The 25,524-nt window shown below is 44.8% G+C and overlaps 1 protein-coding gene and 1 pseudogene across 2 annotated transcripts in view; both read left to right on the forward strand.

The window, feature by feature from the left end:
• The window catches only part of LOC126473532 (protein FAM135A), a 572,632-nt gene that overhangs the window by 33,430 nt on the left and 513,678 nt on the right, over positions 1–25,524 (forward strand). The gene's annotated exons all lie outside the window — the stretch shown is intronic.
• LOC126475869 (5S ribosomal RNA) lies at positions 16,804–16,921 on the forward strand (annotated as a pseudogene).

The raw sequence follows: 25,524 nt of genomic DNA on the forward strand, positions 1-25,524 counted from the left end.
TTCGTCAGTACTCTAAGAATTCTTCTACTTCAAAATATCCCAGGCGTAAAGCATCGAAGGCATTGAAATGAGGTGGTTCTGTGTAACAGTTCTTTATTTTTGTGCAAAAAAAACTTCTTTCTTGAGATTACCAGCTGTAAATGAACATATAGGCAACATCGCGCTTCCGCGAAACGGTCATAAACATAAGCCGTTCTACGGAAGGAGTTAAACCATTCTCACTGACCGGTGTTTTTCTATGTCCACTCTTATGAAGATGAGGAATGTTCCATATAAATGCCCTTTCTGGCCCAAAAGTCAAACTCTTTGTTCTGTTTTCAGTGATAACGCTAACGCTGAGCCTTTATGTCATAACAGGAGAAGAAACAAAATTAATGGACGCTCAACTCTCCACGTAGGCATTAGTGACGGGTATACAGGCGAATAGCACAAAATGTCACTGAATTTTTTCAGTCGTATTTATTAATCATTCGTGAGCGAAAAATCAGGTTTTCGCAGTAATGTTGATGTGAAGCGATTTCGAATATGTGAGTTTCTACCAAACTTAACTAATTTATTGTTACGTAATTTCAAATTCATCTAAGAGACCACATAATGAAAGTAACAACATTCGTCGTATTCCTACTATAAACAGTGCAGTCGATCAGAAATGAACGCCAAAATTTTAAACATTGTACCTACCTGTTACTTGCAGTTTTAAACTGCCTATCGTAAACCGCAGGTTACTTTAGCACAGTGGTGGTCACCCTGGCCTTAGCGCCCACTAGTGGATGTTTCGGCTTTCATGGTGGGCATTAGGTGGTAGAGGTTTTGAAAACGTTTCCATTAGGTTTTGCTAAAGTTTCGACGTACAAATTTGGTAAGTAATTGCTTGAGCTTTCTGTAATTTAGATTTATAAATTTTATGTAGGAAGTTACTTCCCTACTGTATAAATCAGCACTATTATAGAACCAGTGGATGGTTAGAAATTTTTACTACTGAGATACAAAAGTGGGCGATGGGTAAGAAAGGTTGGCTCTCTCTGCTTTAGCACAACGTATTTTACTCGCCTTAAAAGAAGTCATGTTCTTATGGAATCACACATAAGACCTACGCGCCTGAATTAGTTCTGCGTTATCTTTTAGTGTCGTGGGAATAAGTATCACCGACATTTGAAATACACGACAAGGAAATTAGTGGCGTTAATGATTTCTCTCGGAAGCAACAACTAAAAACTTCCGTCTCGGCTAATGTTACGTCGTTCCTAAAGTAGCGTTTTGACACTCCAGTATACATCTGCAGCTTATACCTATGTTATACGATTTCTATAAATATTACTTTTTGTTACATACATTCATTGTTTATGCTGAAAAATTTCTTGTTTAAATTTAAAGACAAACATTATTGAATACACACAGATATTTTTTTTTTCTTTATTGTTAATTTCACACCTGATACAGGTAGGCCAGCAGCGGCATACTACGCCGCTCTTGGGCCACAGATAAAACTAATGATACAAAAGAAAGTTACTCCAGAATTTTGTTCTCACAAAATTTGAATGGGTTACGAGAAAAAGTCCCTCACCGTGGATGTATCATTACTTCCAGAATCGTTATACGTGTGCCATCAAACCGTTATATTTGCGTCATTAATAAAATACCAAAGAAGCCTAAATGAAAAATTAAAATATTACGTGAAAATACCAAGCAGGCCAGCGAAGTGTTCCGGTAAGCTCGCCGGCGACGTGACCGCCAGCGCCATCTCGTAGGGAGAACGCTCACGCATGCGCCTTGTCTGCTGCGTATGTTCTTTGGAGCGCTAGCGTGCGGCGCTGTGCCGCGAGGCAGTCGCAAAGCGTCGTTCTTTCGCACAGAGAGATTAACTCATCCAAGAAAAACTTGTTTGATGCTCGGCATTGAATTTTACTTTGGCAGCTTTGCATACGTGAATACATATTTATGAAATAACGAGTTTATAACGGGGGTTATTTTACTTGCTACTTGAAACATGTTTCGTGCTACCCACTGCAGTATATATACAGTTTCTGTAGAGTGACGTAACAGCCGCGTGAAGTGTTGCAATGATGATTCCATCTTTCGGGTCTGAGACCTGATGAAACCCATCCCAACACCTTCTGAGCAACGCAAATAGTTATTATAGTTAAGTTGAAAGACAATGGGTTCTACGTTGGTGCTACGTTCTGACAGTAAAACCATCTGATGCGTTAGTTATTGGCTATTTCGTTCAGAATTGCATACTTTCAATCTGTAATCAGCCGTTTTAGATCTTTACTCTTCTAAGCGTGATCCATATCTTCCGCATATTTACTTAGCGTGGGTCCGTTGCATCTGGTATGTCTAGCATTTTTTGGATATTTTCATGCACGAATATTATGTTTTAAGGTTTATCAGTAAAAAACAAGTCAGCTGAATTATTTTTAATATTTTATGAAGTTAAAAAGAGTGTTTTTAATCCTGAATAATGTTGTTTGAATAAATTGTTATGTTAACTGAAATATAAGCTACCAGTATTATTTATCACAAACTGTTCACAAATTGGTGAATATGGTATTGACAAAGAACAAACCATTAAACAAAAAAGCATCACATTAATTTTTAGTTATTGCTATGGTCCTGGCACACTTACTTTGTGGACATGCAGCACACCGTCTTTATTTTTCTGTTCTTTGAAGCAGGACATAATGAAAACTTTTTCTTCTGAAGAGTTAGTGGTGTTACTATTGCTATTTTTGTTTTATGTTTGAGGAATAGTAGTCAACTTCTATATATCCAGGTAAAAAGGCTTCTGTAGAAGATATTCTGATCATAAAAGGCTAGAGCAACTCCATTGAAAGTTCCTTGATGTCAAGTCTCCTCTGTGCAAAAGCCCTTCGTGTTATGTGGGATGTGTTATGTAAGTAAAATAAGGTAGTTAGAGTGCATATGTCCCTTACGTTGCATCAGGGAACCATGGCGTCAACGTTTAGTTTGTCTTTTCCATACATAATTGCGCACTAGCTGATTCATAATAGCCAAACCACCCTTCGTTTGGTTATAAAAATTCGCTCTCAGGCTTTCGTTTCGCATGTTGTTCATCTGTAGCATTATCATGATGTGTGGTAGGAGGATTATGTACACACTTTTGCCTCTGGTGGAAAAACTGATGACTGTCATTTCTTTCATAAATGCAAATAGACTTACCTACTACTATTTGGCTTAATCTCTTTTGGAATGTCTCTTTTATTCATCCTTATTGTTTCCCAAACAGTTACGTTTTTACTCAAGAGATGTTCTATCAGTGGTACACTTGTACTACAAGAAGCGCCGCACATAAAAACGTTATTTTTCGGTGCTCATGCTTCGGCTTTTATTGGTGATAAAAAGGTAGTATCAAGTGTTTCGGACAGCCCTTGGGCTAGCTACCATTTGTACACCCAACAGAGGGATTGTCTTAGTATCACTACCGTACAGTACATGATCAAAGCATGAGTATTGCGCAGTTTCTCCTGCTTAGCCAAATGATAACAGGTGGACTGGTTCTTTTTGCATTTGTTGTGGTCTACGGTGCGCTTGGTGGGACTTATGAAGGCACCATTAGTTCATGGGCGGTTCCTCGTAAAAGCCCACAAAAGGCCCCCTTTTTTACTATATTTTCGCAGTCACTAGCAGACGAATACTCAGCCGATGATTCCAAGACAGCTGTGCACAGCAAATGGCTGAAATTTTTACGATATATTTCTAAGATTCCGACCTGGAACAACCTTGAAAATTTTCTTGATATCTTTTCCGTTCCGAGATACAGAAGTTCAAAGTTACCCTAATTATACATGTAAAATCGCATGTAAAATTCGGTGAGCGGTTATAAAGTGACGTAACATGGAAAAATTTGCTGTTAAGTGTCTCCGTTATCTGGCAACCCAATGTTGTAGTGCTGAAGCACAGGTTTCGCGTTGTTTCGGTTTCACATGCCCTGCTGTAGCAGCGAAAAGATGAGAACCATCGGAAAAGTGTTCCTGTCGGAGTACAAAAAAATGCGAATATGTTCCTATTTATGTGGAAGACTCTGACTCGAAAGTGATGTATGAGCTGCCTCATTCTACCTTACTCACGACATTTAAAAATTTTTCCCAAAAATTTTGGCATGCGAACATATTCGCGCTGTTTCCGTGCTGAGAGAGTAGCAGTGGCAAAGAGAAGGAAAAGTAATAAATACTGGAAGACAGCAGACAGTGATTCGAGCTAACAAAAGTGTGAAAGAGACAGTACCGGGGAAGGGGTGGGGGGGGGTGGGGGGAATAAAGTGGAAGTGGGTGACAGCCAGTGATAATGTGAGAGCATATGACATATGACAACGAGGAAGAGAGAGATAGTGACAGTGAGAAGACATAGCTGCAGTGGGAAGGAAGGAATGAGATGTTAGCGGTAAGAGAGAGAAAGAGCGAAACGTGACAATGAAAGGGGACAGGACGAAGGAGACTGACGCTGTGACACAGGAGACGATGACGGAGAGAGACAAAGTGAGTAATGACAACGATTTGCGCTCAATGATTGAGCGAGAAAGTGCAACTGGAGCGGATGGGTGGGTGAGTTACACGGAGGGCAGCAAGTGGAGTCTGAGGTAAATTGCATGTTAAAGAAAAGAAAAAGAAAAGGAAAGCGCGAATATGCTCGCGAGCCGGTTGGGAAAATTTTTAAACGTGCCGAGGAAGGTAGCTGGTATCACAATTTTGTCAGTGTTTTAAGTAAATTGTGTGTAGGCGTTTTAGTTCGCACTGGTGGTGAAGGGGGGGGGGGGGGGGGAGCTTTCTCTCCATTGCGTACTATACCGTTTGGAACAATACTTACACGTGTACAAACTCGAGGGATTGATCGAAGAGAGGATATGGAACAAAAAAGATCTGAATTTATGTCTGGAAATCCATGGTTTCCATGCTAGAGATTATTTATTCAGTGGTATTTTGTTGCAGAGAATGTGGTGTCATACGCACTGTACTATCTACACCTACATCAATGCTCCTCCGCAAGCCACCTGACGGTGTGTGGCGGAGGGTACCTTGAGTACCTCTATCGGTTCTCCCTTCTATTCCAGTCTCGTATTGTTCGTGGAAAGAAAGATTGTCTGTATGCCTCTGTGTGGGCTCTAATCCCTCTGATTTTATCCTCATGGTCTCTTCGCGAGATATACGTAGGAGGGAGCAATATACTGCTTGACTCTTCGAAGCCGGCCGCGGTGGTCTCGCGGTTGTAGGCGCTCAGTCCGGAATCGCGCGACTGCTACGGTCGCAGGTTCGAATCCTGCCTCGGACATGGATGTGTGTGATGTCCTTAGGTTAGTTATGTTTAAGTAGTTCTAAGTTCTAGGGGACTGATGACCATAGATGTTAAGTCCCATAGTGCTCAGAGCCATTTCAACCATTTGACTCTTTGAAGGTATGTTTTCGAAACTTCAACAAAAGCCTGTACCGAGCTACTGAGCGTCTCTCCTGCAGTCTTCCACTGGAGTTTATCTATCATCTCCGTAACGCTTTCGCGATTACTAAATGATCCTGTAACGAAGCGCGCTGCTCTCCGTTGGATCTTCTCTATCTCTTCTACCAACCTTATCTGGTACGGATCCCACACTGCTGAGCAGTATTCAAGCAGTGGGCGAACAAGCGTACTGTAACCTACTTCCTTTGCTTTCGGATTGCATTTCCTTAGCATTCTTCCAATGAATCTGTCTGGCATCTGCTTTACCGACGATCAACTTTGTATGATCATTCCATTTTAAATCACTCCAAATGCCTACTGCCAGATAATTTATGGAATTAACTGCTTCCAGTTGCTGACCTGCTATATTGTAGCTAAATGATAAAGGATCTTTCTTTCTATGTATTCGCAGCACATTACACTTTGTCTACATTGAGATTCAATTGCCATTCCCTGCACCATGCGTCAATTCGCTGCAGATCCTCCTGCATTTCAGTACAATTTTCCATTGTTACGACCTCTCGATATACTACAGCATCATCCGCAAAAAGCCTCAGTGAACTTCCGATATTATCCACAAGGTCATTTATGTATATTTTGAATAGCAACGGTCCTACGACACTCCACTGCGGCACACCTGAAATCACTCTTACTTCGGAAGACTTCTCTCCATTGAGAATTACATGCTGCGTTCTGTTATCTAGGAACTCTTCAATCCAGTCACAAAATTGGTCTGATAGTCCATATGCTCTTACTTTGTTCATTAAACGATTGTGGGGAACTGTTTCGAACGCCTTGCGGAAGTCAAGAAACACGGCATCTACCTGGGAACCCGTGTCTATGGCCCTCTGAGTCTCGTGGACGAATAGCGCGAGGTGGGTTTCACACGATCGTCTTTTTTGGAAACCCATGCTGATTCCTACAGAGTAGATTTCTGGTCTCCAGAAAAGTCATTTTACTCGAACATAATACGTGTTCCAAAATTCTACAACTGATCGACGGTAGAGATATAGGTCTACAGTTTTGCGCGTATGATCGACGTCCCTTCTTGAAAACGGGGATGACCTGTGCCCTTTTCCAATCGTTTGGAACGCTACGCTCTTCTAGAGACCTACGGTACATCGCTGCAAGAAGGGGGGCAAGTTCCTTCGCGTACTCTGTGTAAAATTGAACTGGTATCCCATCAGGTCCAGCGGCCTTTCCTCTTTTGAGCGATTTTAATTGTTTGTCTATACCTCTGTCGTCTATTTCGATATCTACCATTTTGCCATCTGTGCGACAATCTAGAGAAGGAACTACAGTGCAGTCTTCCTCTGTGAAACACTTTGGAAAAAGACATTTAGTATTTCGGTCTTAGTCTGTCATCCTCTGTTTCAGTACCATTTTTGTCACAGACTGTCTGGGCATTTTGTTTTGATCTACCTACCGCTTTGACATAAGGCCAAAATTTCTTAGGATATTCTGCCAAGTCAGAACATAGAACTTTACTTTCGAATTCATTGAACACCTCTCGCATAACCCTCCTCACACTACATTTCGCTTGGCGTAATTTTTGTTTGTCTGCAAGGCTTTGGCTATGTTTGTTTGCTGTGAAGTTCCCTTTGCTTTCGCAGTAGTTTTCTGACTCGGTTGTTGTATCACAGTGGCTCTTTTCCATCTCTTACGATCTTGCTTGGCACATACTCATCTAACGCATATTGTACGATGGTTTTGAACTTCGTCCACTGATCCTTAATACTATCTGTACTTGAGGCAAAACTTTCGTGTTGAGCCGTCAAGTACTCTGAGATCTGCTTTTTGTCACTTTTGCTAAACAGAAAAATCTTCCTACCTTTTTTTAATATTTCTATGCGGCCACTGTTACAGTACGCATGGTTTCCTCCTAGAGGGTGGTACTGTTCCTCATACGCCTGCCGTAGCGCCCTCTCCTGCCATAGTAATTGGTAGTGTTGTGTCCGATTCACTTCTTTTGCTGACTCACCTTGTAGTGGATGTGATACAGCGTTGTACGCAATGGTTCCGTTTTCGATTCGAGAGCTTGCCGACATGGCGTTTACTTACGGAAGGCAAATGGCAAAGGGCGGCGGACAGCAAGGTTGCACCAGGAGACCTAGCCCCGCCGACAACGACCACAGCATTCACTGTTTGTCTGTACAGTGACGTTTCAGGAAGCAGGAAATCATGAACGATGTATTGGAAATGTTCGGACATCAGACGTGGAGGAAAATGTGATGAACACTGCGGAAGGCGACCAGGCAGTTGTCCCACCAGTACAGGGTAAGCAAGACGACCGTGTTGACCATTCTCCATGGCAACTGTTACTACCCTTATCACTTATATCGTGTGCAGGGTTTGCTAGCGACAGACCTTCCACATCGGGAACAGTTTTGTCGCTGGTTTCTTCACCAGGCAACCACGATTCCGGGATTTGTGTTATTCACCCTATTCACAGAAGAAGTCACCTGTACGCAGAGTGGTACCTTCAGCTTTCATAAGTCATCTGTGGGATAGTACGCAGAACCCCCATGGTATGGTGACAGCGAATCATCAGCATCGGTGCAGCCGGAATATGTGGGCCGGGATAATTCGCGATCTTTATTTTGGGATCAGCCACGTCGCCTAACAGGGCGGAACTATCGGCTTTTCTTGCGGGCGACGTTGCCTCCCTTGTTGGAAGTAGTGCCGTTGATTTATACGTGGCTGCTACATGATGATGCTACACCTCATTTCGCCTTTTGCGTCCGGACGCATTTCACTCGTTTTTTTTTTCCTGGTCAATGGATCGGACGAGGGGGTCCATTTGCATAGCCTGCTCGTTCACCGGATCTCAACAAGCGCGATTTTTGGTTACGGGGCCACCTCAAAAGTATCGTGCATGCAGAGCCCATTCTAGATGTAGAGACACTGGAGCAGCGTATTCGTGCTGCCTTCGACTCTGTTCGGCCGGCCGAAGTGGCCGTGCGGTTAAAGGCGCTGCAGTCTGGAACCGCAAGACCGCTACGGTCGCAGGTTCGAATCCTGCCTCGGGCATGGATGTATGTGATGTCCTTAGGTTAGTTAGGTTTAACTAGTTCTAAGTTCTAGGGGACTAATGACCTCAGCAGTTGAGTCCCATAGTGCTCAGAGCCATTTTTTTTTGACTCTGTTCGGATGCAGCCTGGCCGATGTGAAAGTATGAGACATGGCTTCTACGGCGCGTACACCCATTCGTTAAGGCTCGTGGAAACCATTTTCAACACATACTGTAACTGTAGCTGCACGGTGCAGCTCGTATTATACCGCAGTCTCTGTAACAATGTGTCATTCAATAAATGGTCTCTTGCATGGAAACCATGTATTTTCGGACAAAAGTTCATTAGGCCTTTCTTTTCCGTATCCTCTCGTCGATCAATCCCTAGAGTTTGTACATGGTGGAAAAAATTACGCTGTATCTGTTTTACTGCTTATTGTCCAGAGGCAGTATTACCAACATCGCAACAACAACAACCACTACCTCTACCACCACACCGACCGAGGTGGCGCAGTGGCTAGCACACTGGACTCGCATTCGGGAGGACGACGGTTCAGTCCCGGGTCCGGCCATCCTCATTTAGGTTTTCCGTGATTTCCCCAAATCGCTTTAGGCAAATGCCGGGATGGATCCTGTGAATGGTCATGGCCGATTTCCTTCCCCTTTCTTTTTCTTTCTTTTGCTTGTGCCGTTTTTCCCGCGGATACGCAGGGTCGGCATGGTTAATAGGATGTGGCAATGTTAATTGAAGGGTTGGCCGGATTTCCTTCCTGCCGCCACCCCGTACCCCCCAGGAAGGAATGAGTGTACCCCAACTGTGTGCGACCAGTGGAATCCATGGAATGGTGAGAAAGTGTTCAGATGTCTGCGAGTCGCGTAACTGAGGCGGGACGTGGGGACCAGCCCGGTATTCACCTAGGGGGATGTGGAAAACCGCCTAAAAACCACATCCAAGCTGGCCGGCACACCGGCCCTCGTCGTTACTCCGCCGGGCGGATTCGATCCGGGGCCGGCGCGCCTACCCGAGTCCACAAAGCAGCGCGTCAGCGCGCTTTTTTTTTTCTTTTTAATCTCATTTTGTTCGTTTTCGTTCGTTGTATTTGCTCGGTGCGGACGTCGCGAGACACCCGTCTATGTTCGTTGTTGCTCGATTAACTCTTTTTTTTTTTTTTTTATTACAGAGGGCAGCTAACCCTCTGACCGAACACGCTGACCTACCGTGCCGGCTCGCGCTCGGCTAACCTGGCGGGTCGGCCGATTTCCTTCCCCATCCTTCCCTTCTCCGTCTCTAATGACCTCGTTGTGGATAGGTTGTTAAACACTAATCTTCTCCTCCACCACTACTTCTACCACTAATACTACTACTACTACTAGTAGTACTACTATTTTAGTTTTCTCCCAAACAGCTGCATGGTGCTGCCTGAGGAACAGCTTCATGGTTTTCACCCGAAGCAGTACTTACAGCTGAAAAGAAATGGTCGTCTCAGCTACAGTTCAGTAACAATTGACTGAAAAGTATACTCTCTTGTTTCGTGCTCCTTTTTTATGTAGATTCCGACTTTCTATGCGGACAGTATCGTGTCATATTTCTCACTCAGAAGGTTATCACATTTGTAGAGAAGCTGAGGCGATCCACATAATAGCGATAGTTCTCATTCATGATCCCTGAACATGCAATTAATCAACTAGTTAACTGTACTTTCACCAATTATTGTCTTTTAGATAATACGTATTTCGTTTTGTGTAGACCTTCATAGTTACAGCAATTTTAAACTCGAACTCTGATGAACTGATTATTCGAAGTATCCAGTTTCTCTCGCACTTGTACGTAAGATTTCTTAGCTTAAGCCGACGATAACTGTGAGAGGCAAGTCTTACCCTGTCTCGAGGAATCTTATAAAGTTGCGCCGTTTTTCGTTGCCGGCTTGCAGGGAGTTGCCTGTTACAGAGTTTCGCAGCGCGCGCAAGAAAGTTGTCCCTGGAAAGAGACGGCGGCGGCATAGTTAGACGAGGGCAGGTCCCGCGCGGCGCGCAGCCTCTGTCGCCCTCCAATTAGTCGCGGGCTGTCGTGAAAGCGCGGCGCGCCACTCGCTTCCGCCCCGGAGACCGTTCCTCGCCCGATTCCCTAAACACCGCCACACCTGCACGCAGCTCCGCCGAACACACAGTGCCGCCGGCGGTTGGAGCCCGGCCTTGGAGGACCAAGAGCAAGAGTCACTTTTAGTCGCAGCGCTGATACACTGTCTGATCAAAAATATCCGGACATCTCTATGTAATGCCAAACTGATCACCAGAGGTCGCGGGAGGAGTACCTGTCAGTATAAACGGAGGCAGGGAGCATTATGTTGCCGCGCGGAGTGGCCGAGCGGTTTGGGGCGCCATGTACGGATTGCGCGGCTCCTCCCGCCGGAGGTTCGAGTCCTCCCTCGAGCAAAGGTGTATGTGTTGTTATTAGCGTAACTTACACTAATGGCCATTAAAATTGCTACACCACCAAGGTGACGTGCTAGAGACGCGAAATTTAACCGACAGGAAGAAGATGCTGTGATATGCAAATGATTAGCTTTTCAGAGCATTCACACAACGTAGGCGCCGGTGGCGACACCTACAACGTGCTGACATGAGGATGGTTTGCAACCGATTTCTCATACACAAACAGCAGTTGACCGGCGTTACCTGGTGAAACGTTGTTGTGATGCCTCGTGTAAAGAGGGGAAATGCGTACCATCACGTTTCCGACTTCGGTAGAAGTCGGATTGTAGTCTATCACCAAAGTGTGCCGGCAAGGATCAATCTGTTGCCCCATCTTTTGGGATATCGCCTTTGAACCCCTCCTACATCAACTGGATAGGGATAACCGTGCGAACACGGCGATAGCATCCGCCGGTGACCTTCTGTTGGTGGTCTCTGCGGACTCAAGAGCGCAACTCGAACGCCGGTCAACACAGCTACTCACAAGCATCGGTCAGTGGTGCCAGCGTTATAAACTTCAGATGGCTGTACACAAAAGTTTATACAGGGTGTAAATTTTAAGTTGACAAATCAGAATAACTGGAAAAATAAGCTTTACACGAAAAAAATGTGTAGAATCTGAAGTTAATTATTTTCGAGGGGTACATCTGCTGGTGCTAAAATTAGCCCGCTACCCCAGCCTCCTGGGGGTGGGGCGGGAGGCAACTTCAAAATTTCAAATGGGAACCCCCCGTTTTTTATTCCAGAATCAGATTCTCTGTACACTTTGTCTTAAACATTTCTTTTGATTCTTGGTAGTTCAAGACAATCCATGTTCTCATTTTTGCTTGCGAAATCGTTATGGATAAATAAAAGATACTTATTCACTTCGTAAATTTTGATTCGCTAAAACTAAAAAATAATCAACAATAAAACGAAACCAATCGTTCCTTTTCAGGACCACGAAATCTTAAAGGGGAATACGTTGATCTTTAGTTAGCAAGTGGGTTAGTCTTTTCCTCAGCCTTTTACTTTGTTTACTCTGAGTTAAAGAGTTTACTCGTTAGTAAGTAGGATGTTTGGTTAGTTAGTTAGCTAGTCAGATGATTCGTTTGTTAATTAAAAGTTCTGTGGCCTCATGACCACGAAACAAACAAAACTTATCCGAATATGCGGAAAAATTAATATTTGGGTCAACATCTGTAAAACTCAAATTCCTCTCTCTCAAAGCCCATCCTATGGGGTGAGAGGGAGAGTTTGTTTCAGCGAATCAAAATTTGCCAAGTAAATAAGTATTTTTTATTTATCCGTAACCATTTTCCAAGCAAAATTGAGAACATGGATTTTCTTGAATTACAGTGCCAACTACCAAGAATCAAAACAAATGTTTAAGACAAAATGTACGTAGTATTGTACGTAGAATCTGATTCTGCAATAAAAAATAGGGATTCTCATTTGAAATTTTAAAGTTGCCTCCCGCCCCACACCTAGGGGGCTGGAGTGGTGGGCCAATTTTACCACCAGCAGATGTTCCCCACGAAAGTAATCAACTTTGGATTCTACACATTTCTTCGTGTGAAGCGTATTTTTAGAGTTATTCTGGTTTGTCAACTTAAAATTTACACCCTGTATACTACTCAAAGGAACACTACAAAATAATCAAACCCTAATACTACACGACATTAGCACACGCAGACAACGGAAAACACGATATCTTGGTGTGCAACTGGACAAACGACTGTCCTCTGACGAACACATCAGAACAACGATTGACAGGGCGCCCACGATCATGCACAAGTTGGCCAGACTCAACACAACACACTTCAGGGTACCATTACACACACTGAGAACTTACCACTGTGCGCTCTTCGAGTCTGTGGTCTGTTTTGCAGCCACTGCTTGGGCCCACCGAGTACGTCTGGTGACGAATCGGAACATCGTGCGGCGTGGGCAGAGAAGTGCTCTGGTAGGGCTGCCAGGAGCAGTCGATACCACGTCAGTGGAATCCCTCTGCGTTGTGCTTGGAACCTTACCTATCGACATAATCATTCGATTTCGGGCCGCAATATACTGGCTGAGGAAGGGGAGACAGGAGAAGGTAATCGAATTACCGGACAGGACATTACCGAGAAGCGACAACTCGTTAAATGGCAGGTGGATGCCTGGCAAAGGGAATGGGAGTTGAGCGGTAAGGGTCGCAGGGTATATCAGTTCCTCCCGGGCATCAGGGAACGTCTGAGACTGAGCCGTATCGATCGCAGTCGTGGAACTGTTCACTTTCTGACAGGTCACGGCCCTTACCCTGCTCACTCACACCGCGTAGGCCGCAGCCAGAGCCAGAGTGCTGCTCGCACATGTGGGGAACATGGATGCGCAGAACACATACTTTTTCACTGTCGCCGATACAGAGCAACACACCAGACATAAACGCAGTAAAGTGACGTGATACAGGCAATAAGAGACAAAGACGACTGGGAGATAGTAAATAAAATTGCAGACACGGCCGTATAACAGAACACTGCAACACACACGAAGCACGTAAGACAGCAGTTCCACTTTGTACACCAGTACAGACAGCAGCACCGAAATACACACTCACGCAAAGAGCGAACACTTTCACCAACACGTACCACAGACAACCTTACAAAACATCTGAAATAATTAAACTGTATCAGAATAAACGCAATCAACCCTGTCAACCTGTTCTAGCTTAAATATAAACAGGAGGCATATCTATCCCGCCGTCATTATACCGCTGTTGGGATGTAACATTCGTAACTGAACACTTAGTGTATAAGCAACATAAGAGGTAAAATTCGAGACACACAATATAGGAACTCAAGGTTAATTCATAACCGCACCAAATAACATACGTTACACACACACCACTGTGCTTTCCACAATGACATAATAGTTATAGTGTTTTTGTAAATAGTGTTTAGAATTATTAATTCGTAAATTAAAACTGTAGCGAACCAGGACTGCAAGGCTCGAAGTAGATCCGAGCCTTTCAGACAGGCTGGCTCAGGTAGAGTAGCATATATCTCTCTCTCTCTCTCTCTCTCTCTCTCTCTCTCTCTCTCTCTCTCTCTCTCACTATCCAAGTCTTTCCTATCATCATAGCTTCTTAAAATTTCTTGTGTTTTTTCTTTCAATTTCTGATGTATTTTTAATTCATTATTACTTCCAATGTAATTGCTGAAAACAATAATTGCTGTTTGTGATATGGAATATGTTTTGTAATCTACCTGAAAAGCTGTAAAATGAACGACCTGTTATAAAATGTAAGGCAACAGGTTTCTAAATGAGCAATAAATCGAATCAAATCAATCCTCATGTGCTACTTCTCATGCGACAATACCGTGGTACCATTTTTCAACGGGTCAGTGTTCGTCCACAGGTGGCACTTGGGTCTGTGATCTGTCTGCGTGATGTTGAGGTACTCTCGTGCCCATCAAGACCCCCAAATCTCCCCGTGACAGAACAGAATGTCAAGTCAAACACCTTCCAGCCGTCTAATTTCCAACCTTGTTTTGTTTGGCTAGCAGTTTCGGCGATTTACTGCGCCATCTTCAGGCCCCTGACCGACGTGTAGTAAGATTTCACCTCGGTTTTTGGTCAAAATAGGGGCCAGCATTGGAACACTGGTATCTGTAGATACGAGACATGTCTGGGACCACCTCGGATGTAAACTCCGTCCTAGTCCCAGAATCCACGATATCGAGGACCATTTACGACAGTTGTGGCTCACGTTGCCTCAGGAGAGGGTAGAACGGCTTTATCACTCTGGCTCTGAGCACTATCGGACTTAACATCTACGGTCATCAGTCCCCTAGAACTTAGAACTACTTAAACCTAACTAACCTAAGGACATCACAAAACACCCAGTAATCACGAGGCAGGGAAAATCCCTGACCCCACTGGGAATCGAACCCGGGAACCCGGGCGTTGGAAGCGAGAACGCTACCGCACGACCACGAGCTGCGGACGGCTTTATCACTCTTCTCAATCGAATCAGACTAGACCACATGGTCTGCAGCGTCATACTGATAAGTGACGAGAGAGAGAGAGAGGGAGAAGTCACGGCGCGTGGCACTGCAGGTCTTAACGAGTGCCAGCACCCGTCTCTGGTGAGGAGCGAGTAACTACGAGGTTCATTCAAGTTCTAAGGCCTCCGATTTTTTTCTCCGGACTGGAAAGAGATAGAAACATGTGCATTGTTTTAAAATGAGGCCGCGTTCATTGTCAATACGTCCCAGAGATGGCAGCACCGTACGGCAGATGGAATTTTACCGCCAGCGGCGAGAATGAGAACTGTTTTAAATACTTAAAATGGCGACGTTTTCCTTACTTGAACAGCGTGCAATCATTCGTTTTCTGAATTTGCGTGGTGTGAAACCAATTGAAATTCGTCAACAGTTGAAGGAGACATGTGGTGACGGAGTTATGGATGTGTCGAAAGTGCGTTCGTGGGTGCGACAGTTAAATGAAGGCAGAACATCGTGTGACAACAAACCGAAACAACCTCGGGCTCGCACAAGCCGGTCTGACGACACGATCGAGAAAGTGGAGAGAATTGTTTTGGGGGATCGCTGAATGACTGTTGAACAGATCGCCTCCAGAGTTGGCATTTCTGTGGGTTCTGTGCACACAATCCTGCATGACGATCAGAAAATGCGAAAAGTGTCATCCAGGTGGGTGCCACGAATGCTGACAGACGACCACACGGCTGCCCGTGTGGCATGTTGCCGAGCAATGTTGACGCGCAACGACAGCACGAATGGGACTTTCTTTTCGTCGGTTGTGACAATGGATGAGACGTGGATGCCATTTTTCAATCCAGACACAAAGCGCCAGTCAGCTCAATGGAAGCACACAGATTCACCGCCACCAAAAAAATTTCGGGTAACTGCCAGTGCTGAAAAAATGATGGTGTCCACGTTCTGGGACTGCGAGGGCGTAATCCTTACCCATTGCGTTCAAATGGGCACTACGGTAACAGGTGCATCCTACGAAAATTTTTTGAAGAACAAATTCCTTCCTGCACTGCAACAAAAACGTCAGGGAAGGGCTGCGCGTGTGGTGTTTCACCAAGACAACGCACCCGCACATCCAGCTAAGGTTACGCAACAGTTTCTTTGTGATAACAACTTTGAAGTGATTCCTCATGCTCCCTACTCACCTGACCTGGCTCATAGTGACAAACAATGAAAGACACTCTCCGTGGCCGCACATTCACCAGCAGTGCTGCTATTGCCTCAGCGATTTTCCAATGGTCAAAATAGACTCCTAAAGAAGCCATCGCCTCTGCCATGGAATCATGGCGTCAGTGTTGTGAAAAATGTGTACGTCTGCAGGGCGATTACGTAGAGAAGTAACGCCAGTTTCATCGATTTCGGGTGAGTAGTTAATTAGAAAAAAAATCGGAGGCCTTAGAACTTGAATGCACCTCGTATTTCAGAGAAGTTTAGTAATTCTTGTCTGCGTGTCTAAATTCGTGCATATTCTCGATGGCACATGACAAAATTGTGACCTTTAGTGGGTACCTTGTCAGTTAAATATTGATTTCCCGTGGGCCCTGCAAGGAGCCGAGTATTCCCGAAGTTTGTCGGACAAGCCGACTAGTGTGGCGTCACAAGTTCGTCGCAGGGACCGTATATCTCGTTGGCCCGGATAAGTGAGCTCATACTGCCAAGTCCATTATAAAGTTGGCTGGATTTTGTAATCACTGATGAATATGACACACCCTACAAGCCGCAAAGTTTCATTTCGTTTTCACTTCCTCTTCTGGGTGCTTCCCTGTTTCTCTGTTAGTTAGTGTATATTGTCTCGTTTGCATATTACGACTCGTTTATCCTGGCACCTTGTAAAATCTAATCATCTGCACAGAGCAGGGCAACGGCCTTGCCACAGTGGATACACCGGTTCCCGTGAGATCACCGAAGTTAAGCGCTGTCGGGCGTGGTTGGCACTTGGATGGGTGACCATCCAGGCCGCCATGTGCTGTTGCCATTTTTCGGAGTGCACTCAGCCTCGTGATGCCAATTGAGGAGCTACTCGACCGAATAGTGGCTGCTCCGGTCAAGAATACCATCATAACGACCGGGAGAGCGGTGTGCTGACCCCACGCCCCTCCTATCCGAATCCCCCTCTGAGGACGACACGGCGGTCGGATGGGCCCTATGAGCCACTTGTGGCCTGTAGACGGAGTATGCACAGAGCAGTTTTTCTGTTGTCTTACTAACTGCAACATTCAGTTCGGTGCTACAAAAACTGCGAATTGTGTATTTTCATATTGTTCATAATATTGCAGAAATTGCCGCCTGTCCACTGGAATATTTTTTTGTATGCAATCTGCTGTTTCTTCGTTTAGATTAAATTGTTGAATTCCTCCCACCTCAGAACTGCCTCTCTCCTGGCGTCTTCTTGCTGGACTTTAACATTTTACTTGCACGTTCGGTAATATTTTCCATCAATACTGTCGCTCTTTCCTCCTCCTCCTCCTCCTCCTCCTCCAGATTGTCAGTAAACTTAATATCGTAAACCGCAAACGGTGTCAATTTCCCGCAAAAGCGTTTTCAGGGATCACACTCGGTGCTTGAACTGCGAGATAACCTCGCGCACTGCTGTGGCTTGGAACGTGGCTCTAAAGTCACGTGACAAATTTAGTTCCCGTTACTGCCTGTCCTTAGTTCGTTTTGTGGAGTAATAACAGTTATTGTGATGGAGATTGATTTTGTGCACGGTTACCTGTCTATCCATTGTTACAATGTGATAGTCGACGTCGAACTGTCAGTCAGTCATAATGCCACGGCAGTATCCAAGTAATAACGGTACGAAAAAAACAGTTCTGTGGCTGCGAAACTTCGTTCATTCTGTCCCCACGATCTGGCCACAATTAATTTCTTTGACATCGCGCGTCTTGTCAATTGTATTCGACTCTCACACCGACGGTCAGTACGTGCTGTGACGACACTCTAGCCACGCGATATGCTGAACTATTCAATTCACTGTGGTTACCAGAGCGCTCTGCTTCCAACACAGCTATCACTAATAGAACTGTTTACGTATCTGCCAGATGTAGAAGTATGAAACTGGAGTTTCCCCCGTAGACTGTGCTAGCCGCCAGTTTGGGGCCCCTGAGACCGCGTCCGCAGCGCCATCTGCATCCTGTAACGGCTGACGACGAATGTCAACACACAGTAATCAAAGTTCCATACATCGGTATCTGCTTCAAACCCGTAAACACGTAGAGTTTTGTGCCTGCGCACTACGACTTGCGGACAGCATTGGTTTTCTGTTATCATCTGGAGAAAACTGCTGCAGAATTGCATCGAACGCTTGTCGAAGCTTTCGGCGAACACGCTCTTGGGAAAACACTGTTTCGAGTGGTCAAAAAAATTTCAAAAGTGTTGATTTTGACGCGAGAAACGACGAGCGTGGAAAACATCGAAAAAGTTCGAAGACAACGAATTGCAGGCCTTATTGGATGAAGATGGTGCTCACTCAATAGGAACTCACGTAACAATTGAATGTGACACAGGAAGCCGTTTATCTTCGGCTGAAAGCTATGGGAAAGGTGCAGAAAAGGGGAAAATGGGTTCCGCATGAACTGAAAAAAAGATAGCAAGCAAATAGAAAGACCAGTTTTGAAATGCTCAAAAATGGCTCTTAGCACTATGGGACTTAACTTCTGAGGTCATCAGTCCCCTAGAACTTAGAACTACTTAAACCTAACTAACCTAAGGACATCACACACGTCCATGCCCGAGGCAGGATTCGAACCTGCGACCGTAGCAGTCGCGCGGTTCCGGACTGAAGCGCCTAGAACCGGTCGGCCACTTCGTCCGGCGTTGTGAAGTGCTGTCGCCAGATACAAAAGAAAGTCGTTTCTCCATCGAATAGTGACAGATGATAAAAATGAATATATTTAGACAAGCCTAAGCGTCGTAAATCGTGGGTGAATCCAGGCAAACCATCGACATCCACTGCAAGACCAAATCGCTTTGGAAAGATGACGATGCTCAATATTTGTTGGGATCAGAAGGCTGTCATCTATTATGAGCTGCTAAAACCCGTTGAAACCGTTAACAATGATCGCTACCAACAGCAAATGATCGATTTAAATCAAGCATTACGTGAAAAACGACCGGAATATGGAAAAAGGCAACAGTCATAATGGTCCAAATGGCTCTGAGCACTATGGGACTTCTGAGGTCATCAGTCGTTTAGAACTTAGAATCACTTAAACCTAACTAACCTACGGACATCACACACGTCCACGCCCGAGGCAGGATTCGAACCTGCGACTGTAGTGGTCGCGCAGACCCAGACTGTAGCGCCTAGAACCGCTCGGCCACCCCGGCCGGCGCAACAGTCATATTGCTTCATGATAATGTCCCATCACACACAGAAAAAGGCGTCAGGGAAATGATCGAGGCGTTCACTTAGGAAATACACTACTGGCCATTAAAATTGCTGCACCACAAAGATGACGTGCTACAGACGCGAAATTTAACCGACAGGAAGAAGATGCTGTGATATGCGAATGATTAGCTTTTCAGAGTATTCACACAAGTTTGGCGCCGGTGTCGACACCTACAACGTGCTGACATGAGGAAAGTTTCCAACCGATTTCTCATACACAAACAGCAGTTGACCGGCGTCGCCTGGTGAAACGTTGTTGTGATGCCTCGTGTAACGGGGAGAAATGCGTACCATCACGTTTCCGACTTCGGTAAAAGTCGGATTGTAGCCTATCGCGCTATTGCTGCTCGCTTTGGTCGAGATCCAATGACTGTTAGCAGAATATGGAATCAGTGGGTTCAGGAAGGTTATACGGAACGCCGTGGTGGATCCTAACGGCCTCGTATCACTAGCAGTCGAGATGACGGGTATCTTATCCGCATGGCTGTAACGGATCGTGGAGCCACGTCTCGATCCCTGAGTCAAGAGACGGGGACGTTTGAAAGACAACAACCATATGCACGAACAGTTCGACGACGTTTGCAGCAGCATGGACGATCAGCTCGGAGACCATGGCTGCGGTTACCCTTGACGCTGCATCGCAGACAGGAGCGCCTGCGATGGTGTACTCAACGACGAACCTGGGTGCACGAATGGCAAAACGTCATTTTTTCGGATGAATCCAGGTTCTGTTTACAGCATCATGATGGTCGCATCCGTGTTTGGCGACATCGCGGTCAAGGCACATTGGAATCCTGTATTCGTCATCGCCATACTGGCGTATCACCGGGCGTGAGGTATGGGGTGCCATTGGTTACACGACTCGGTCACCTCTTGTTCGCACTGACGGCACTCTTTAAAGTGGGCGTTACATTTCAGATGTGTTACGACCCGTGGCTCTACCCTTCATTCGATCCCTGCGAAACCCTACATTTCAACAGGATAATGCACGACCGCATGTTGCAGGTCCTGTACGGGCCTTTCTGGACACAGAAAATGTTCGACTGCTGCCCTGGCCAGCACATTCTCCAGATCTCTCACCAACTAAAAACGTCTGGTCAATGGTGGCCGAGCAACTGGCTCGTCACAATATGCCAGTCACTACTCTTGATGAACTGTGGTTTCGTGTTGAAGCTGCATGGGCAGCTGTACCTGTACACGCCATCCAAGCTCTGTTTGACTCAATGCCCAGGCGTATCGAGGCCGTTATTACGGCCAGAGGTGGTTGTCCTGGGTACTTATTTCTCAGGATGTATGCACCCAAATTGCGTGAAAATGTAATCACATGTCAGTTCTAGCATAATATATTTGTCCAATGAATACCCGTTTATCATCTGCATTTCTTCTTGGTGTAGCAACTTTAATGGCCAGCAGTGTACTAGAATATGCGGCTTATTCTCCAGACTTGGCTCCGTCCGATTATCATCTGCTTGCATCACTGGGACATGCTGTCGCTGAACAACGCCTCAGTTTGTATGAAAATGTGCGGAAAATGGCTCGCTGATGGGTTAGCTTCAGAAGAAGAACTGTTTTCTTTGGCGTGGCATTCATAGCCTGTCGAAGAGGTGGGAGAAATATATAAATAGCAGTGGAGACTATTTTGAATAAAATATTGTTTATTAGTTTCAAACAAGAGACGTGTAATTATTGCAACCAAATTCCGGTTTCATACGTGTACACCTGGTATATGTTGACCAAAAACTCATCTGTAGAAATCAAGAGGGTTCCGAAAACAACGACCCTGCTGAAACCCGGCTCGCTCTGTTTGTGGGCGAGATACAGGAGATAGTAAATACTGACGCCCAAATTGATGCCGTGTTCCTTGACTTCCAGAAAGCGTTTGATGCAGTTCCGCGGTGCCGTCTAGTGAACAACAATACGAGTGTACGAAACATCGGACAGACTGTGTTACTGTATCGAACAGTTTGTAGCAAAGAGAAAGCGACGTGTCATTCTCCCACGTCTAGAGAGTGACGCAGGTCCATTACTGTGGAAAATATGTATAAATTACCTGATGCATAAGACAACAAATGTAATGTATTGCGCCTAAATAGCCACAACCACCCACTATTGTATTATTACACAATAGCTGCTAACAAACAGTGAAAGAGGTCGCGTCCATATGTAGGAAGTGATCTAAAGAGGAACGACAACATAAAACTAACAACAGGTGAGGCATATGCAAGAGATTCCTTGGAAGCATCCTTAGTAAACACAATCAGCTCATAATATCGTAGCTTACAAAACACTCGTTCGACCAGTACTTAAGTATTGCTCGTCAGAGTGGGATCCGTACCAGATAGGACTGACAGAGGAAATAGAAAAGATCCAAAGAAGAGCGGCGCGTTTCGTTACCGTTTCATTTAGCAAGCATGAAAGCGTCACAGATGCTAACTACAGTGGCAGAGATGCGTTCTGCATCGTGGTGTGGTTTATTGCTAAAGTACCAAGAGCATAATTGGTTACTCCTGCGTGTATCTTGCAGAATATAGATATATATGTTGCAAAGCTTTCTCTCTATTGCTGAGAAAAGAGCTGGTGCAGCTTAAACGCACAGGGAGTAAAACTGCTTAGCAAGGCGAACCATATGCCCAGCAGCAGCCGGTCGCATGACTAATTACAGACAGGCACGCTCCAGTTATACTAGCGCGCGTTACTACGACAGTCGAAGCTTGCTATTCAGGAAATTAAATTTGTTGGTGATAAGGAGAAAGCAGGGATAGTACAGACGGAAAGACGATGGAGCTTACAAGCAAAATGTAAAAACTGAGCAAGTCGTGGTGTGCAGATTACAGCAAGAGGGACGCGGAGTTGAGATGAAAGGAACAGAAGTACGTATTTATCTCGAAGGAGAAGCACGGAAGTGAAAACCATACACATGCCTTAGCGATGTGGATAAATGAGTTATTTGGCAGCAATTTGTGCGATATTGTGAACAATACAAGGAAACATCAACCTTGCAGAACTTCATAGCTTACGTCGTACTGGACTTCAAAGAAAGCAAAACGAACTCAGGGTTACTGTTGGAGATAGCAGTCGGAGAACGGACTGAATGGTGATGTGGTTTAAAATGCCCGACATCTTACCTAAACTCGTCGATCCTACTTACCTTTCTTTCAGAATATGCCGCCTAGATTAATTCACTTATCTCTTAAAATGTTTGCATCCTGCGAAATAACACAATATAGTGTGTGAGATCGCAGGCTCTAGCATGCTGAGATTTATGGAGTCAATCCCACAGCAAAATGTTTTCTTCTCTCTTTTTTTTTCTTCTTTCTCTATTTCCGTGGCTGGTTTCGGCGGAGGTTCGAGTCCTCCCTCGGGTGTGTGTGTGTGTGTGTGTGTGTGTGTGTGTGTGTGTGTGTGTGTGTGTGTGTGTGTGTCCGTCCTTAGGATAATTTAGGTTAAATAGTGTGTAAGCTTAGGGACTAATGACCTTAGCAGTAAGTCCCATAAGATTCCACACACATTTGAACATTTTTTTTCTCTATTTTCACTTTGGACGGCAGTTGATAATCGCCTTCATACAAACATACATCTCAAAGAGATAAAATAAGTTGATTAATCAATACGTAGCGGCGCATACAACGTTTTATTATGTTACAATTTACTGTAATTCTTAGAGTGATAGTCACACACAAATATCAGTAAGAAATATTTCTCGTACCGTGAACATTATATCAAGGGTATTTTGTCACTGCGGCATTTAATTTTCAATAAACTTAAGGGAAAACTAACATCATGAACAGTCTACGGTATTGGTTTCCCTTATTACTTTGCAGACATAAAACCAGCTGCTACTTTAAATTCGGCGGTATTCATCCTTACTTTCGGTCGTATACACCCGCCGATAAACTTTGACACCAACAAAAATAGATTGTTGTTCGACTAGTGTCGAATCTATGACGTATAGCGCTTCTGTTTGACACTGTGAACACTCCACTATCTTACCATTGTTGATACTGTTGCTGTTGTAATGGTTAGTAGGCAAACTGACATCGTCCGGTTATCTGGTCTGACGCTCCTGCACGAAGGTCGACCAGCGTGAACGATTGTGCTCCGCCACTTCAGGTAAATCACCGTTCAGTAAGGAAAAAAATGTTCTCTCTACGCTGTCTATTGTTGTCTTGAACGATCGAGATGACACAATGTAAAGAACGCAAACTGCATTACATTTTCACGAAAATATCAGACTTAAGAATTGAAATGGACAGTAGCTTGTTTAGAGGTATCGTGGATTCATACATACTGTTCTGCGAACAAAGTGATATCGTCTGAATAATATTGATGTAGACACGTACTATGTTGCTGTGCTACACTTGCGAGAGTACCGGTGTCTACGCCATTATCTTCCCTTCACGTTTCTCGAGCGTAAAACCGACGGTGTACCACACTGGCCAGGTAACCAGTTCGAAATGCCAGCAAGTAAAATACAAACTCTCGTTTGTTAACACGCGTTGTTAGTCCGCCTCAGTTCCGTTGATGCGTTGGCCAGTTTCGAGCAGCCAGCGCGAGAGCTAACAGCGGTGTTGTTTGTACTGTGCAATCACGTTTGCAACACCCAAATAACGCTTGAACAACCGTTAGAACGCGAAGGTTTACATTTACGAGGTGCGACAATAAAGTAATGAGACTGATTTTCTTTGCAAGATGTGGCAACCCTGAAGGCCTGTGTAGGCACAGTACCTTTGACCTTGGTATATAAGCTGATTCTAGTCCAAGCGGCACATCGATGCAGCTGCTCAGTCGCGAGTTGTACTCTAATACGTTAACACGTGTTTGTGTCTCTCGTCACGGAAATGGAACAGCATAATATTGCGCAACTGTGTGCCATTTCTTTTTGCGTTAAATTGGGTGAAAACGCGACAACGACTTACGGTAAGCTTCAGAAGGTTTTTGGAGAGGAGGTTAGGAGCTAAAGTTTTTCGTTGGCATATAATGTTTAGTGAAGGCAGAACGAATGTTGAAGATCGCAATGGACGACCATCAACCTCACGAACGGATGTCACCTTGGCCAGGGTGCGTCAACTCGTACGATCTGATCGAAGATTATCCGTGAAAATGATTGCAGAAGAACTGAACATCAATCGAGTAACGGTTCGTCTAATAATAATTGAAGATCTTGGCAAGAGAGAGATTTGTGCAAAAATGGTCCCCAGAAATCTCGCACCACAACAGCGAGAAACACGGAAAAATGTGGCAGCCGATCTGTTTGAGCAAACGGAAACCAGTCCAGAATTATTGAGCCGTGTTATCACTGGTGATGAGAGTTGGTTTTTTCAGTACGATCCAGAGACAAAACGCCAAAGTCCGCAATGGTGCTCAAAGGGATCACCCAGACCGAAAAAAGCTCGCATGTCAAAGTCAAAAGTGAAATGCATGCTTGTGTGCTTCTTTGATTCCAAGGGAATTGTTCATAAAGAGTGGGTGCCTCCCGGACAAACAGTTAACCAATTGTACTGCAAAGAAATTTTAGAAAGACGTCGTAAAAAGAGTTCTTCGTGTCCATGCCAACAACGCTGGTAATTGGATTCTGGATCACGATAATGCGACATCCCATACTGTTCTGTCAGTACAGCAATTTCAGTACTACCACAGCCACCTTATTCACCAGATATCGCTCCGTGCGACTTTTTTCTATTTCCAAGACTCAAAACGGCGGTCAAGGGACACCATTTTCAAACAACAAAAGATGTCCAAAAAGCTGTGACGAGGGTCTTGGAGGATATTACGGAAGATGAGTTCCAGAAATGTTACCATCAATGGCAGAAGCGCTGGAAAAAGTGTGTACAGTCAGAAGGAAACTACTTTGAACAAGATAACACTAAACTTGACACGAAGAGCTGCTAGCATGAGTTTCTTAGAAGTAAATACCTTAGGGGTTGCGAAGCAACTCAAATCGCTTGATACGGGCAAGTCTTCAGGTCCAGATTGTGTACCGATTAGGTTCCTTTCAGATTACGCTGATACAATAGCTCCCTACTTCGCAATCATATACAACCGCTCGCTCGCCGATAGATCTGTACATACAAATTGGAAAATTGCGCAGGTCGCACCAGTGTTTAAGAAGGCTAGTAGTAGTAATCCATCGAATTACAGACCTATATCATTGACGTCGGTTTGCAGTAGGGTTTTGGAGCATATACTGT

Source organism: Schistocerca serialis, chromosome 4 (assembly GCF_023864345.2).
Source record: "Schistocerca serialis cubense isolate TAMUIC-IGC-003099 chromosome 4, iqSchSeri2.2, whole genome shotgun sequence".
Lineage (NCBI taxonomy): Eukaryota > Metazoa > Arthropoda > Insecta > Orthoptera > Acrididae > Schistocerca > Schistocerca serialis.